The following is a 16,260-nucleotide window of genomic DNA, read 5'->3' on the forward strand; positions in this document are numbered from 1 at the left end:
GATGTTCTTATCCACAATTTCTTAGAGATGTCACTTTGTCATTCTGATCTTGCAGAAGTACTCATAAAAATTTGAGAATTGCTATATACCATGAATTGCTTTTTTCAATTTGAAATCATACCTCTTTAACTGCTCCTAATGTGGTCGCAAAGAGTCGGACACGACTGAGCGACTGAACTGAACTGAACTGAAAGTGATGACTATATGAGTGTATTTATGCTTTAAACATGACAAAGATTGATCCTATATAGGTAAAATACCAAATGGGAATTGTGAACAAGGGGCAAGAATTTTTATAATTGAAAAACCTATCCATCTTATTACCATTAGAAATGGGCATAATCTTAGATATTATAACTTCTTCTGAAATTCTGTCAACCTTTTGTTCCAGTCAAAACTGCATACTCTACATATGCTTATGAATATTGCTTCAAGCTAAACAAATGTTCATATATATATACATATTTTCCATTTAAAGACATGCCAGGCCTTTACTGGCAAGTGAGCTGATTACCGCAGCATCGTTCTTATCAGCTGTTGCTTATCTGGCAACCTAAACTAGGTGGAAACTTTCCAGGAAACAGGTAGGAGGCTGAATTTATCTCATGAGATGACCTGAGAGCTATCCCAGGGTTTCTGTACTGCCTGTTGGTGTGTGCTTATTCACTAAATGGCCCCTTGAAGACCTCCATGCAACAGATGTTCTTTTTTTATTTTAAACATGTTTTTAATAGATTTGGTTCAGTTCCGTGATTTATTGGTTAGGAGCAAACTAGAAGAGGGAGAAGAATGGACTACTAGAGAGAAACACTAAGAAATTATACTCTATTAATACTTAAACTATAGGTTTGGGTAGCATTTAACTTATGAATGGAAGCTTTGAATCAAATTGTTAACCTCTCAAACTTTAACCACCCAGGGGTGATGATGGCATTAAAAATTACTCTAAAAAGCCTGTTCTTGGCAATAATTATAGTAATAAAAATACTTAAACTAGATAAACTTAGCAGATGTGTGAGTTTTAGCTACATTTTAATTGAAAACTGGTAACAATTGTGTTAAAAGTCTTCAGATTGTTTATTCAGTGCTGGTTAATTTGCCAAGCAATGAAATGAACTCCTTACAATGTTTTCTCTCATCCTTACATCCTGTCTTTCAGATAGACATTAGTTATTGCCATTTTAACAATAAGAAAACTGAGGCTAATATGAATGAAATGATTTTCTCAAAGCCAAGTTGTAAGTGACTGAACCAGAAAGCCTGTTGTGGATGAATGGATTCAGAAGGGGATCAACTGTACGGTGACAGATGAAAACTAGATTTTTGGTGGTGAGCATGCTGTAGTGTATGTTGTTGTTTACTCGCTAAGTCATGTCTGACTCTTTTGCAACTCCATGGACTGTAGCCTGCCAGGCTTCTCTGTCCATTGGATTTTCCAGGCAAGATACTAGAATGATTGGTCATTTCCTTCTCCAGGGGGTCTTCCCAACCTAGGGATCGAACCTGCCTGCATCTTCTGCATTGGCAAGTGGATTCTTTACCACTGAGCCACCAGGGAAGTTTGCTGTAGTGTATACAGAAGTAGAAATATAATGTCATACACATGAAACTTATAAATCATTATAAACCAATGTTACGGCAATAGAAAGTGCATTTGAAAATTCAATTAAAAAATAAAAGCCCCTATTTTTCTATCATACCAACTCACATCCCTATTAACATTTTGTAATGCACTTAGTGAAATTATTGTTTTAAGAGTAATGTAGTTCTTAGAGGTACTTAATAATAACCTCTTTTGATGCTCTTGAATTTGCATTTTGTCTTTTTTGCTCCTGAAAGGATATGTAGAAATCTCGATTATTTTGGTCTCTATTTATATAAGTAACTTCCCACTTTGTGTAGATCAGTAACTCTATAAGTCTTGGCTTCAGAACTGATGCTGTTTGAATTGCACGATCATATACTTGCACTTTGAATGTTTCTGGTGAGGGAATAGGTTGAAGAAGGGGCAGCCAGGAAAGCTGGCTTTTCAAGATAATTGTGGCAGCTGCCACTGTGGCACAGTGACTAAAAAGAGCAGGTAGTTAAATGAAAGTAATTGCTTTGCTGAACCATCTCTGACTCAGAGAGCAAAATAACAGAAACAGATGTGACTGACAGAAGTTTTGATGTTATGCTAGTGTTTGATTTTAATCCCTCCCCAGCCCTTAATACTATTGATCTTTATTGGTCACATAAAAATAGACAACAATCCATAGTAGAAGGTGTGCAGTAAGTTTCATAGTGAGACTTCTTATATAATTCAGGGATCACATGAAAGAAAACCACAACATTATTTTCTAGCTTCGATAAGAAGATAATGATTCAGTAAAATGGTTTTGAGAAAACCTTTTTTCATGGCTGTTATTTATCAGAAATCATAAATGGTAGAAACAAAACTTTATCAAAGATGAAAGGTAATAAAAACCCCAGGCTGCCTGGGAGGCCATGAAATGCTGTGAAGTTTTTGTTTTGTTTCTGTCTGGAGTTAACTGGTTTAATAACTTCTACTGAACTTTAGCTAAAATGAATGAAAAAACCCTAAAAACTAATTAGAGTTGATTTATGCCAGAATTAGAATCATTAAAGCATGAAGAAATTGGAGTAAACTCTAAGGGGATGTCTTCCTCTTTTTAGGGTGTTTGATCTTTTATGAATGCTGATCTGGTCACTTAGTACCATCAATCCGTTTGATTCCAGTGGGATTCTGTGCAAGGAACACTCAAGCATATGCAGGTTCCAGAACCCTATCTAGTGTTGTATCTTGATGAGCCAGATTGACCTTGTTTTTGATTTTAGCATAAAATGTAGACTGGAGATCTAAGTTATCTATGCTGTATTTTTTCTGGAGTGAGAGCCCCATCCTGGGCCTGTTGACTCAGAATCTCTTAGTGTAGGGCCTAGAAATGTCCATTTTAAATAGTCCCCAAATGAGTCTCATGAATGCTTGGGAACCACTGCGTAGACCTCCTGAGTATGATGTGTTAGCCAGCGTGTCATGTCTGACTCTTGTGACCCATGGTCTGTATGGCACCTCCCAAACCTATGACACTTCTGAATCTCAGCAAGTGTTTCTGTGTTTGTTGGGAGGAGGGGTAAGGGAAGGGTATCAGCCTCACACAGGGGAGAACTCTGTGCCTCTTTACTTCCCAAACCTCCAAGCCCAAGTGCCTTGGCTTAATTATGTGTCTTTAAAATTCACATTTTCCTTGAACTCTGAAAGAGCCCTTTCTTCTCAGGTATGGAATTGAGGTGGGGTAAGATGAGAATGACACTTTTCCTAGAACAGGAATTCTTAAACAATGTTAAAGAGAAAAATAGATCAGGCTGCTCTCACCTTCCTGCTCAACTTTCCTCATTCCTACTGTTCTCAATCACTCGATCAAGATTCCAGGTCTGGTGAGAGTCCTTTCTCTGACTTCCAGATGGCTGTTTTCTACCTCCACAAAGCAGATAGAGAGCAAGAGAGCTCTCTGGGGTCCCTTTTGTAAGGGCACTTTTGAGGGCTCCACTTCCTGACTTCTTATCATCCTAATTATCTCCCAAAGGCCCCATCTTCTAATGCCATTATGTTGGTGGGTAGGGCTTCAACCTATGGATTTGGGGAAGTGGGCTCAAATGTTCAGTCCATGAAGAGCTGTTTTTCTAGCGATTAGAATGCTACCAAGAGTGACATACTGTATTTGTGTAAAATTTTGCTTGGGTTAGTGTTAGAGTTGGGAGCATTTCCCTGGACCTGTCATCAAAGAGGCATGACACTTACCCTCAAGTGGGAACAGTGAGACACACACACATTTCTAGACCCTAATTTAGACTTCTCCTGGAAAGCTGGCCTCCCAGATGGCACAGAGGTAAAGAATCTGCCTGCCAATGCAGGAGATATGGGTTCCATCCCTGGGTCGGGATGATCCTTTGGAGGAGGAAACGGCAACCCACTTCAGTCTTCTTGCCTGGGAAATTCCCTGGACAGAGGAGCCTGGTGGGCTGCAGTCCAGGGGGTTGCACAGAGTTGGGCATGACTGAGTGAGTGTGAGCACACACACACACTTCTGGAGAGTTCTCTGAGGGGTGGAAGGGCCTGTAGAGCTGCAGACTCATGGGCTTGACTCCAAACAAATCCTGTGCTGAGGCCAGGAAGGAGTCCCTAGTCTTCTCCATAGCTTCCGATGTCTCTGGGACTCATCCTCAGAATGAGGATCATAGAAAGAGGGGCAGTGTGGCCTTTCAGGCCAGTGGGAATAGGACAGGGTCGAGGTTAGTCAGTGTTCACGGGCACCAGAATCACCTGAGGTGCCTGGGGAAGTGCATATTCCCAGACACCAACCTGGGTCTCCCAAGGGCAGTGTGGGAGCATCCTAGGGCTGCCATAACATGTTACCACAGACGTGGCTTAAAACAGAAATCGATTCTCTTGCAGTTTTGGAGGCTGTGACACATCAAGGTGTCAGCAGAGTTGGTGCTTTCTGGAGGCTCTGCGGAGAATCCACCCAGTCCTCTCTTTCAGCTGCTGGTGGCTGCTGGCAGTCCCTGGTGTGCCTTGGCTTCTAGACACTTCGTTCCAATCTCTGCCTCCATCTTCATATCCTCTTCTCTGCGTGTCTCCTGCCTGTCTCTTCTAAAGACAGCCGTCATTGGATTTACCCATCCTCATCTTAGTCCAGGATGATCTCACTTTGAGATACATAATTAATTGTATCTGCAAAATCCCTTTTCCCAATTAAGGTCACACTCATAGACTCTGGGCAGGCATCTTTGGCAATCATTATTCAATTCATTACTGGCAGTGTCTAGGGACCTGCTTTTAAGCAAATTCTGCTAGTGTTTCTGATAGAGATGATCTTACGACCAGTGCATTTTGTAAAACACTGATGTATCAGTCTCTGGGGATGCCCAGGAAGGATTCTTTTGCACAATAAATGCTTGAAAAAGCAAATCATTGTTAAAATTTTCTGTAATAGTAGCTGTGAATTTTTGAGCACCGTGTTAAATGCTTTAGTGTATGTGATTTCACTTAATATTTACAATACTCTGAGAAAGATATTATGGTCTTATTTTAAAGGGTTAAGAGACTGCCAGTATCACAGAGTAAGTGGTGGAGTTTAACCCAGTTCTCTCAAATAGTCAGACCAGAACATTGAACCACTTTGTTATACAGTATACAAACACTTGATTCATCTCAGGCATAACCTCCCCAGGAAACTTCTTTAAACTTCCCCTTCGCCCCAAACCAGTACAAAACAAAACCCAGCAAAATCTACAACCTAAATCAAGTTAGATCGTCTCTTTAGCGGCCCCTTCCCCCAGTGCTGTTCCTGCATTTCTGATCAGTCTGTTGGTAATCTTTCAGCTGATAAGACCCTAGGACTGCAATGCAGATGTGTCTGACAGGGAGATCTGTGCTTTCCCTTCCGTCCCACCTTGCCCACCACCCGCCAGAGGCCCTGAGAAGCTCTTTAGCCAGTCAACCCCGTGGCCTTTCTAAGTGATTTGCCTTCAGTAGATGAGAAGCTGGGATGGGCACTTAGCTCCTTTGACTTCTAGTTTGCTCAGCTGTACCACAGCTTTATTGCTGTTGATACTAAATTCCAGTCTGGGTTAAAAAGATTTTGTGAGCAACTGTTTGACTAATATTTACAATGTGGGAAGACATAAAATTAAAAGAAAAAAAAAAAGTCTGTTGACCTGAAACAGTTTTTTTCCTCTGGATTAATCCAAGAGCTTTCTGCTTAGTTCATCAGATCCTTTGGTGACCTTCATTTAGTTTTAGGTGGCAAAGTTCCTGCTCCCTGTAAGTAGAGGAAGTTCCTTGAGTTAAATACAGCAAAATCAGCACAATACCAATCACTGATTTATTCGGTTCCTTTATACGAAGTCTGGAAGGCATTTAGGATTTTTGAATCTCTTTGCCTGCCTGCTTCCTCCGTCCTCCTTCATCTGTTGAACAGGGTCTCAGCCTGTCTCTTCCTCCACCTTCTCTCCCTCCCCCTTCCTTTATTTCCCTCACTTCCCCTCCTCCACTCCTTCCACCTCCTTCCCCTTCTCCCTCTCAAGTTTATCTCTTTAAACTGTTGGGAGACATCTATGCCAACCAGAAGTTTATACCAAACGTATGATTGGCGCCCCTGGCTGGAAAGTGTTGTGTCCTAAGGGTTAAGGACCACGCTGCAGATCCAGATTTGTATTCCAGCTCTGCCAGTTACTAGCTTGTGACCTTGGTCGAGTTACTCAACTTCTCTAAGCTTCAGTTTTCCCATGTGAAAAATAGGGACGATGATGGTGATAATGATGATGATACCTATCTCATAGAATGATGGACAGGATTAGGTCAGGGAATCCTTATAAAGTGCTTGGTGCATAACAGTTTCTCAGTAAGTATTAGGCACTTTCATGATTATTGTTGTTATAATAATTATTATTTTATTATGACTGTTGTCTAAACTCTGCTTTGTCTATTCTGTGTTTTTTTAATGAGTGTATGTACGAGGGACTTGAGGAAAAAAATGTTGTCATAATAGAAAAGAAGCCAATGACTACAGGATGATAGGCTGAAAGACAACTATTTGATAATAACGTTGATTAGGCTCTTAACAGATGTTAGCACCTTTTTTAATGTGTTTCACATGCATGATCTCATTGAATCATGTATGGTAAGAGCTATCACTGTTACCCCATTTTTTTTTCTGATGAGAAAATTGAAGCACAGAGAGATTAAGTAATTTGTTCTAAATTTCTACCTTGCACCATGTTAGAGTCACTGTACTGGCTTTAAGAGAATCCTGGAGGGAGCATTTCCAAATTACTTATTTTTGTTACAGAATTATTCAACATGAAGCTTATGCCTATTCAGTAAAAATTATCCACTACAAAATCATTCAAAAAAACTTTCCAATTAAAACACATGTCCTTTTAGGTTAGGGGTAAAGAGCCTCAGCCTCCCGGCCTCCAGATGGGAGCCTGTAGGCACAGACTGCCCTTTTTCTCTCTGCTGGATTCCTAGGCCACATCCTCAGTGTCAAGGTCAGTGCCTGCAGCCAGTGGAGGACCAGCATGGACCCTGCAGCAAGATCGTTCCATCATAGTGTGATGGTCAGGTTCCTGAACTTTACGGTGGAGAGGCTTGGAGAGGCTCCTTGGGGCTGTGGCTGCCCACAACCAGGCTATAATTGGCCTTTGCAAAGTAGCAGGCTCTTGGGCTCTGCTACCCCTACCCATCTGGCTGTGAGTTTTATGAATATGCAAGTAGTGGAACCCTTATTTGTGGCTATCCCTGGGGGAGATGAGTCACAACTCATACATTCATATGGTTCACAATGTCACACAACTAGGGGATGCAGTAAGGGGGAGATGGAGCTTTCAGATTCAGACAGTCTCCACTGTATCTGTGTCTTGCCACTGTATCAGACCGCCTTTCTTGAAAAGGAAAATCTTTAAAAAAATAGAAATAATAAAGAAGAGCTGAAATTGGTGTTTCAATCTGTCACATTCTTGGCACATGATAATCAAGGCTTAAATTATGCTGAAGAACATTCTAGAAAAGACTTCAGTAAATTGAGAAAATAAAAACAAAACTTTGAATTCAATGGCTCTTGTAAGTTGTTTGTTTATTTATTTCTTGTTGGTCTGCTAGTGTAGTTCATTTCATCTTCACATTCAATCATTAAGTGACATCTTCTTCAAGGAAACAGTTTTTGCATTTGCTAAGGCTCACATGAATAACACAATACTATCAATATTTCTAGAGTGGTTCTTTAACCAAAATGCAAGTATAATTTCAAGCCAGCTTCTGAAATTTTACTTATAAATTTTTTTATCCCTTTCAAAGGTGGAAACAAATCAATAAGCCTATTTACTTGATGGTTTGTCCAAATTTAACTTTATTCAGTGGGGAAAGGAAAGTTCATTATTTTTGAATATTACAATTTGATGATGAAATAATTTCATTAAGGAAAAACTATCTTTGTAATAATTGTAGTTTAAAAATTTTCAAATATGTAGATAAGTAAAAATAAAAATAATTTCTCCAGCTAGAGATAATCATTGTTAAAATTTGGTTTTTATAATGAAATGACTTTTTAAAATTACTGTTTATTATAGGAAAATATATTAACAGAAAGTGAAATTTTCTGTTTGGAATCACCTTGAGAGATTTTTCAAAAGAGACTTGAGTCCTGCAAAGCATTAAAAAAGTAGAAAAGAACCTCATCTGATTTTTAAACTGCAAAAAAATTCAAATTAAAAATTTAATGTTTCTTACATAGCTGTTTTAGGTTTAGATTAAGTCTATGAATCGATAATTACCTTTTTGTATTATGTAGCATAATTTTGTGCTTAGATAAATTTGCATAATACACTGAGATTTCTTAAATATTGATAGTATATAGTATATTTGTGCCTATTTTCAAGATTTTGAGCATTTATTGATTTAAATGTGAAACAATCAAAATAACCAAAATATTCTTTAACAGTAGAATAGATGAATAGTGGTTTACATTATTATATAGAATACTACATAGCAATGATAAGGGAACTATAGCCACGTACAACCACAGGAATAAATCTCACAAGCTTACTGTTGTCTGAAAGAAGCCAGACTCAGCATACTTGTATTTATATCAACTTCAACAATAAGTATAACTAAAACTATAGTTGGGATGATCAGGATAGTTAGGGAGTCAAGATACTTGCTACTTTAGGGGGAGGCAGGAGGGGTTAGTGATGGGAAAGGCAGAGAAAATATCAGAATGATCTGTATGTTCACCTGGGTGGTAGTTATATAGGTTTATAGGTTTATTTACTTTCAAAAACAGTTCGTCGACCTTCATTTACATTGTATGTACTATGCTATATGTATGATTTATTTCAGTGTAAAATGTAAACAATTATTAAAGAAGTCATTTATTTAATATCTGCTCTTGCTGTTCATGTGACATTCAATCTTCATATCATTTTCTTAGGGAAATACAATCTGCTTTCTTGTCATTCATTCATGGTTTCCAAGAAGTCATTGGGTTTTTTTTTTTAAAGGTCGAACTGCTACTATTTGTTTTTTTTCTCTATTGTGAAAATTTTCCAAGCTATTTAACTATTTTCTAGCAGTTGATAAGTTTTGTTCGTTCTTGTGCACAGCAGATGTGTGAGACAGGCTGCTATTGCTGTCTCTTATTCAGATAAGGAAAGTAGACACACGGGGGTAAGTGTTTGGCTGAGCCCGGAATTGGAATGCAGTTCTTTTAACATTCCTCTGTGCTGTCAGATTATAGAGCTCTGCTACAGTCATAGATATCTTAGAATTTCAAAATGCCTTGACTCTCAGGGAAAAAAGTTTCCATGAGCACAAGAAGACTCTAACTATAAAAATATTTTTGAAGGTTAAATTTATGTTTGTATTGAAGAACAATGGATAAGTACATTGCAGGGGTGGAGAGGGTACTCAGGGATGCAAAAATATCTCTGACCACTGGGTGTTGTGCCCCTCTTTGGGGAAAAGAGATCCAGGAGCATGAGTATAACACAAAATGATGAGGGTCTGCGCAAGACTTTGTAGGACCACAGAGGAGGGGCCAGTAACCAGCTTCATATGACAGGGATATTCGGGAGGTCTTCTAAAGGAGTGGATGCCTGAATCTAATCTTACATATTTAAGGTTGTATTTACAACTTGATAGGTTGGTTAGACTTTTTTCATTTTTCCCTTGTGATATTCCCATCTCCCAATTTTAGGAAACTTCAGATTCTCATAGAACACATATCTTTCTGAATTGAGAATACTGGATTGAATTTCCATAGATGACAGAGGAAAGCTTCTTAAAGACAGAGTATCTTAGCAATACTTCACTGGGCTTGTTTTGAAAGGGACTTGTTTTTTAAAGATAGTTTTTTAGAGTGGTTTTAGGTCTGTAGCACAACTGAGAGGAAGGTACCAGGGTTTCCAGAATACTTCCCTCCCCCCGCCCCCGCCAGGTAGATAGCCTCCGCCTTATAGCATACTCCTCCAGAGTAGTGCATTTGTTACAATTGAGAAACCTTTGTTGACACATCATAATCTTCCAAAGTTCACAGTTTACATTAGGGTTCACTCTTGGTGTTGTATATTCTATGGATCTGGACAAATGTATAATGCCATGTATCCATCATTATGTATCAGAATATTTTTACTGCCCTAAAAATCCTCTGTGCTCTGTATAAGGGACTATTTTTGGTAGGAGTAATTTCTTCCGTTGTATATCACACTTATCTTGTGTGTGTGTGTTAGTCGCTTTAGTTCAGTTCAGTTCAGTCACTCAGTCGTGTCCAGCTCTTTGCGACCCCATGGACTGCAGCACGCCAGGATTCCCTGTCCATCACCAACTCCCTGAGCTTACTCAAACTCATGTCCATCAAGTTGGTGATGCCATCTAACCATTTCATCCTCTGTCGTCCCCTTCTCCTCCCACCTTCAATCTTTCCCAGCATCAGGGTCTTTTCAAATGAGTTAGTTCTTTGCATCAGGTGGCCAAAGTATTGGAGTTTCAGCTTCAGCATCAGTCATTTCAGTGAATATTCAGGACTGATTTCCTGTAGGATGGACTGGTTGGATCTCCTTGCAGTCCAAGGGACTCTCAAGAGTCTTCTCCAACACCACAGTTCAAAAGCATCAATTCTTCGGTGCTCAGCTTTCTTTATAGTCCAACTCTCACATCCATACATGACTACTGGAAAAACCATAGCTTTGATGAGACGGACCTTTGTTGGAAAAGTAATGTCTCTGTTTTTTAATATGCTGTCTAGGTTGGTCATAGCTTTTCTTCCAAGGAGCAAGCATCTTTTCATTTCATGGCTGCAGTCACCATCTGCAGTGATTTTGGAGCCCAAGAAAATCAAGTCTGTCACTGTTTCCATTATTTTCCCCATCTATTTGCCATGAAGTGATGAGACCAGATGCCATGATCTCACTTTTCTGAATGTTTAAGCCTACTTTTTCATTCTCCTCTTTCACTTTCATCAAGAGGCTCTTTAGTTCTTGTCCACCTTCTGCCGGGTTTGATCCCTGGGTCGGGAAGGTCCTCTGGAGAAGGGACTGGCATCCCACTCCAATATTCTTGCCTGGAGAATCCCATGAACAGAAGAGCCTGGTGGACTACAGTCCATCGGATTGCAAACAGTTGGACACATCTAAATGACTAAGAAAGTTAGCGACTAAGAAAGTTAGTTACTTAGATGTGTCCAAGAGGATCTTCCCGACCCAGGGATTGAACCCGGGTCTCCTGCATTGCAGGTGGCTTCTTTACTGTCTGAGCCACCTGGAAAGTCCCATTTACCTTGTCAGCAAATTTAAAGTGCTGAACTCTTAGGTTCAAGGTTGTTTAGCTGTTTTAGTTCAGCCAAATTCTAGCATCATCAAAACATGCATATCGAAATCCAATGGCAAGTAAATTTATTGAGCTACATAGAGCCTTTTGATGGTAATAATTAAAAATGCAGGTACTGTGGATTTAATTTATAGGCCAGTAAATGAACTTTAAGTTTTCAGGAAGCAAAATCTTATGTATGTTACATAATGCCAACACAGGCAACCTCCCAAGGTTGATATTTTTGTTTTTCAGATCTGATGTCTGCATCATCTTACTCTTTATTTATTACTTTCAGTATATGAACTCTTGTTTGTAAGCAGACCTAACCAATTTCAGCAATGAAATTCAGTTACAGAAGGAGAGCACAATAGCATCAAAACCTTCATTCAGAAGTAGTATTTTTCCTTTCTCAATAGACACATCCTAGTATGTCTAGTGACATTCACTAAGGTGACTCCTTAAAATATTTTAAAAATACTTCTAGAGCAGTTAGGGAATAAATATAATTCCTTAAATCCTATTACTTTTTTATAGTAGGAGTACCTTGAAAATTCAAGTGGGAGACAAAAAGATGTTAGTGGCATAGCAAAAGAGGAAACTTGAGGGACTTGTGTTTGTTCATGGATTTTGGAAGCTGATCATACCATTAAAAACATAGCAGAATGGAAAATATTGGCCCATCTTACATGGTTGCTGAGCGAAATATCTCTTGAAAGTGATACTCTCATCTTGTACCCTTTTCCCAAGTCCTCTGAATATTTGTAACAACCTATTAATGGAAACCAAAAAATAACTTAAGGTCCAGAAATAAAAATGGCATACATTTTAACGAGTGAATAATAATCTATTCTTACCGAATATAGTAGCCTAATTTATCACCCAGGTCTGACTGATTGAAAAAAAGGTGGTGCCTCTCAAATCTGAAAGAATATTTGAATATATGTAAATAAGAAAAGAAATACTTGTAAATATACCACCTTAATTTCTTAAAGCGTGTCTTGAGAAAAATGTTTTTGGAAGGTTAGCATAAATGAAACCAAATAAAATTATAGTGGTTTTGCTATGGAGTTCTTAAATAAGTGCCCTTGGATGAATTTCTTCAGGAGGTTCATAACCCCTTAAAATTGAATATAACGTGTGGTAAATCAAAGCATTTCTTCAAGGGCAGGGTGGGTCCTCTCCTTTTATCAGGTTCTTAAAAGGATTAAAACCAATGTGATTAAACTATTGATTAAACCAATGTGACCACTGTGTTTTTATTAGAGAAAGTGAGTAAATATTTGGAAAATATAACAAGCCTGTAAAATATGTCCATGTATATGGTAACAAAGATGAAGGACACTTCTAAGTCTGAGAATGCAATAAAATGCCTGTGTTATCAAAATGTTTGCACAGAGTACTTTATTCTGTCAGTCAGGATATAAAACTTTAATTTTCCTCTGTGCCATGTCGCTTTGCTCTATAAACAGTGAGAAATAACATTTGCCATTATCAGAGCTGTGAGAAATTGAGAAGTTGGTTTTTTTTTTTTTCCTGTTTATTCTTCTCCTGTTACCAGTTTGCTTGTACCATATTCTAGAATGAGTGGTAAATAAAGCAAGTGTGATCTGGTAGCAGCTAGCATTTGACTTGTCACTGAGAATGAGCTTATTGGATTTTGAATGGGCTGCTTCATACTGCTGAGAACAATTTGCAGCTGATAAGTACATTTTCTTTTTTGTTAAGAGCAAAGACAACTGTAATTAAGCTCAGCCTATATTTTGGTCTGTAAATGTGTTTTAATGGATTTCCATTTTTTTCTGGTACACACAAGCAAGATATCCCTTAACTCCACGATGGAAATACTTCTGATTTGTAATCCTGGATCTATGGAAAAATAAAATGTGTTAGTGTGTGTGTGTGTGTGTGTGTATAAAATTCACTGAAAAAAGTATGGTGGAAAAGTAGTGTCTCCCTTAAGACCAAAGTGAAGTCTCCAAAGCATCTTTGATCCTCCCTTGACTAGACTCCCACTGTGATCTCCAAAATTGAATTATGAGTTGGTGGAGGGAGCATCAAGGAAATACTTTACTGCTTTCTTTCTCCATAGTTGCCCTGAGATCTCAAACATGGCAGTCAGCTGGCTGAATCTGCCCACAGACATGTTTTATTTGGCCCATGCAGTGCTTTAAAAAATTTCGTGCCAATATTTTAATAGAAAGATTTCACATAGTAATCTACATTTCTGGCTTGTCTTGAGAAATCAGAAGATAGGGAAACACTTGGCTGGAGCTGAGAGGCAGCTGTCCCCCTCCCCCTGGGCCACAGCCTCCTTCTACAGCTCATTCAAGTGCCCCCCACCCCACTGGCAGTGAATTCATGCACTTATTTACCTGCTGGATTCCTGAGGGCATCAGAGTTTGAGATTAATTTAAGGCTGCCTTTGAGACTATCTTAGTTTTCTAATAACTGCATTTTGTATAACAGCCATCTTCTTGATCCTTGAGAGCCTTATTATTTATTGTTACATTGACATCTGGCCATCAAATCCAGTAATTTTCAGGTTCAAAGAATTTAGAATTCAGGATGGGAAGGGAGTATAGATAAAGAGAACATAAATACCTAAAATGCTTATCTTTCCCAACACACATTCAGTTGTTGCTATCTACCAAAGCTGGTCTGAAATGGTAACGTTAGTGATGCTACAACTCAAAGTTGCTTTCTGGTTTTGAAATTTAATCCAAAATTGTGTGTGCATGTGTGTGCTGTGTATGGTGTGTGTGTCTGTATGTGTTAAGAAAAACAGTTGATTCATTTAAAAGGCATTGAAACATGTAGACTCCTAGGACATTATACTTTCTTTATGCTTTGAAGTATAATGGGAAAAATCTTGACGAAGATTTAATAGGTTTTGGATTGTCTCTTTAATTAATGAGTCTGCAACTTTCCAATTTCTAAACTTTCAATTACTTTGGTCAGGATGGTGCATGAACAAATTCAAGCAGCCTTTCTTTCCAGTTCTTTCAAATTACCCTTCCTGGTAAAGACAGAGAAATCTTGCCAGAACTCATACTCAACTTGTTGGAGGGCTAGCCTTATCTTGTTATCTAAGGTCTATGCAAACTGCTTCTAATCCAGTAAATTCTCCAGTTTTGTTAAGATAAAGAGGCTGAAACATGAGGTGTTTAGTAATGTTATGAATGTGAGGGCAATTCTTATCTAACTTTTAAAAGGAAAAATAAAAACTTTTCAAGTGTGGTAATTTGGAGCAATTATGTTTCCCTCAAAACAATTTAGTTTTCATGTATTGCTAGACTAGCAAGGCAGTGGAAGCATAATAGCACAAAAGCTCAAGGGATTTGAATGTGGGAATGGATAAATGTTTTATAATGAGTGAGAGAATTCTTGTCCAACTTTAGGAATAAAAGCTCTGCAAAATTATGAGTGTTTTGGCAATGCTTGTTTATGAACAGAGAAGTGATCTAATGTTTATGAAATTAGGTTTCTTCAGTTTTTTCTCTTAGAGGCAGCCAAGAGAATTTGAGTAAACCACTTTACCTTGCTAAATTTCCCTCAACAGTGAAATTTCTGGAAATATATTTGAATGTTCTGAGTACAGATTATATTGTTTCTGTGATTTTTTTTAGGACTAATCAGAGGAGACACCTGTTTTTATGTGAAAAGTAAAAACAAGATACACTTTAAGAAAGTTGAAAATTTTTTATTACTTTTCCACTTTTAAGGTCATATTATTTTTGCTTGTCTTCAAAAGTTCTAATGTACAAGGAAAAACACAAGAAGAGAATTGAATTCCTTTCCTAGGCTATTTTGGAAAAGGCAGTCTGGCTCCAAAAGAACTGGAGATGAGAATATGCCCGGTTAAGATTTTATCTAGCACACCTCGGGTTTAAGATGAAAAACACTTATGTGTAGAAAGAAAGTGGAACGCATTTACAATCTCTGCGGTTTGGTCTTGCTTTGTTTCTTCACTCACGATATATTAAGTACATTTATACTCTGTGCTAGTTTGTCCTAGAAGGACTAAAACATGGACTTTGTCCTTTAGGAACTTACATCTCCTTGAAAGACATTATTATTCCTCCCTTATGGGGACATCACTGGGGAAAATATTCAAATTGTACACATCATGATCAAAAGCAAACATATACCAGGGCCTGACAGGTTTTCTCTTCTTATAGTCAGTTGCCTTTACTTCATTTGTACCTGATGATTTACTGGTTAGAGTATAACTGTATCTGGTTTACTTATGATGATTTATTTCTTTAAAGCTCTGCATATCAGAAAATGTCTAAGTGTACAGAAGTGATCCTTCTAAAGTGAAGTCAGTCTGAATCTAGAGCTGTAATAGGAAATTTAGGTTGGGCTACCTTGTGGTTCTCCTTCAGAATTATTTGATTCTCGTCAGCCTGGGAGCTCCCTGAAGGCAGACGCTGATAATCTCTGCAGTATCTCCAGCTCCTAATACATTTCTGGGCCTACAGTAAATGCCCATGGTACCTTGCCTGACTGACAAATGATTGGGCTACTGTTGCACAGGTGTGTAGGTCTCAGCACCCCCTGAGAAAATCGAGTGACTTTGGGAGAGACAGAGGCGAATGCAACAATCATGCAAATAAACAACATTCTTGCCTCACTAATCAGTTTTTCTCTTTCTCTCTCTCTTTTTTTTTTTAATAAGGAGGACAGCCCTCTTATTTTGTGGGCAGAGCACAATTTGTGAAACAGCCTGAGATTTTGGGTTCCAGGTGGTGTCTTTTGTCTGAATTCTTGTGCACCTAGTTGAGACTAGCTTCATGGCTTTGCCAAACACCACTCTCCATTACGACAGTCTGATTGGAAGATTAGAGCTGTGTGTGTGTGTGTGTGTGTGTGTGTGTGTGTGTGTGTGTGTG

General features: G+C 38.5%; 1 protein-coding gene across 3 annotated transcripts in view; it reads left to right on the forward strand.

Moving 5' to 3' along the window:
* Positions 1-16,260, forward strand: part of PLCL1 (phospholipase C like 1 (inactive)) — a 358,825-nt gene that overhangs the window by 56,814 nt on the left and 285,751 nt on the right. The gene's annotated exons all lie outside the window — the stretch shown is intronic.

This window comes from Odocoileus virginianus, chromosome 30 (genome assembly GCF_023699985.2).
Source record: "Odocoileus virginianus isolate 20LAN1187 ecotype Illinois chromosome 30, Ovbor_1.2, whole genome shotgun sequence".
In the NCBI taxonomy this organism is placed as follows: domain Eukaryota; kingdom Metazoa; phylum Chordata; class Mammalia; order Artiodactyla; family Cervidae; genus Odocoileus; species Odocoileus virginianus.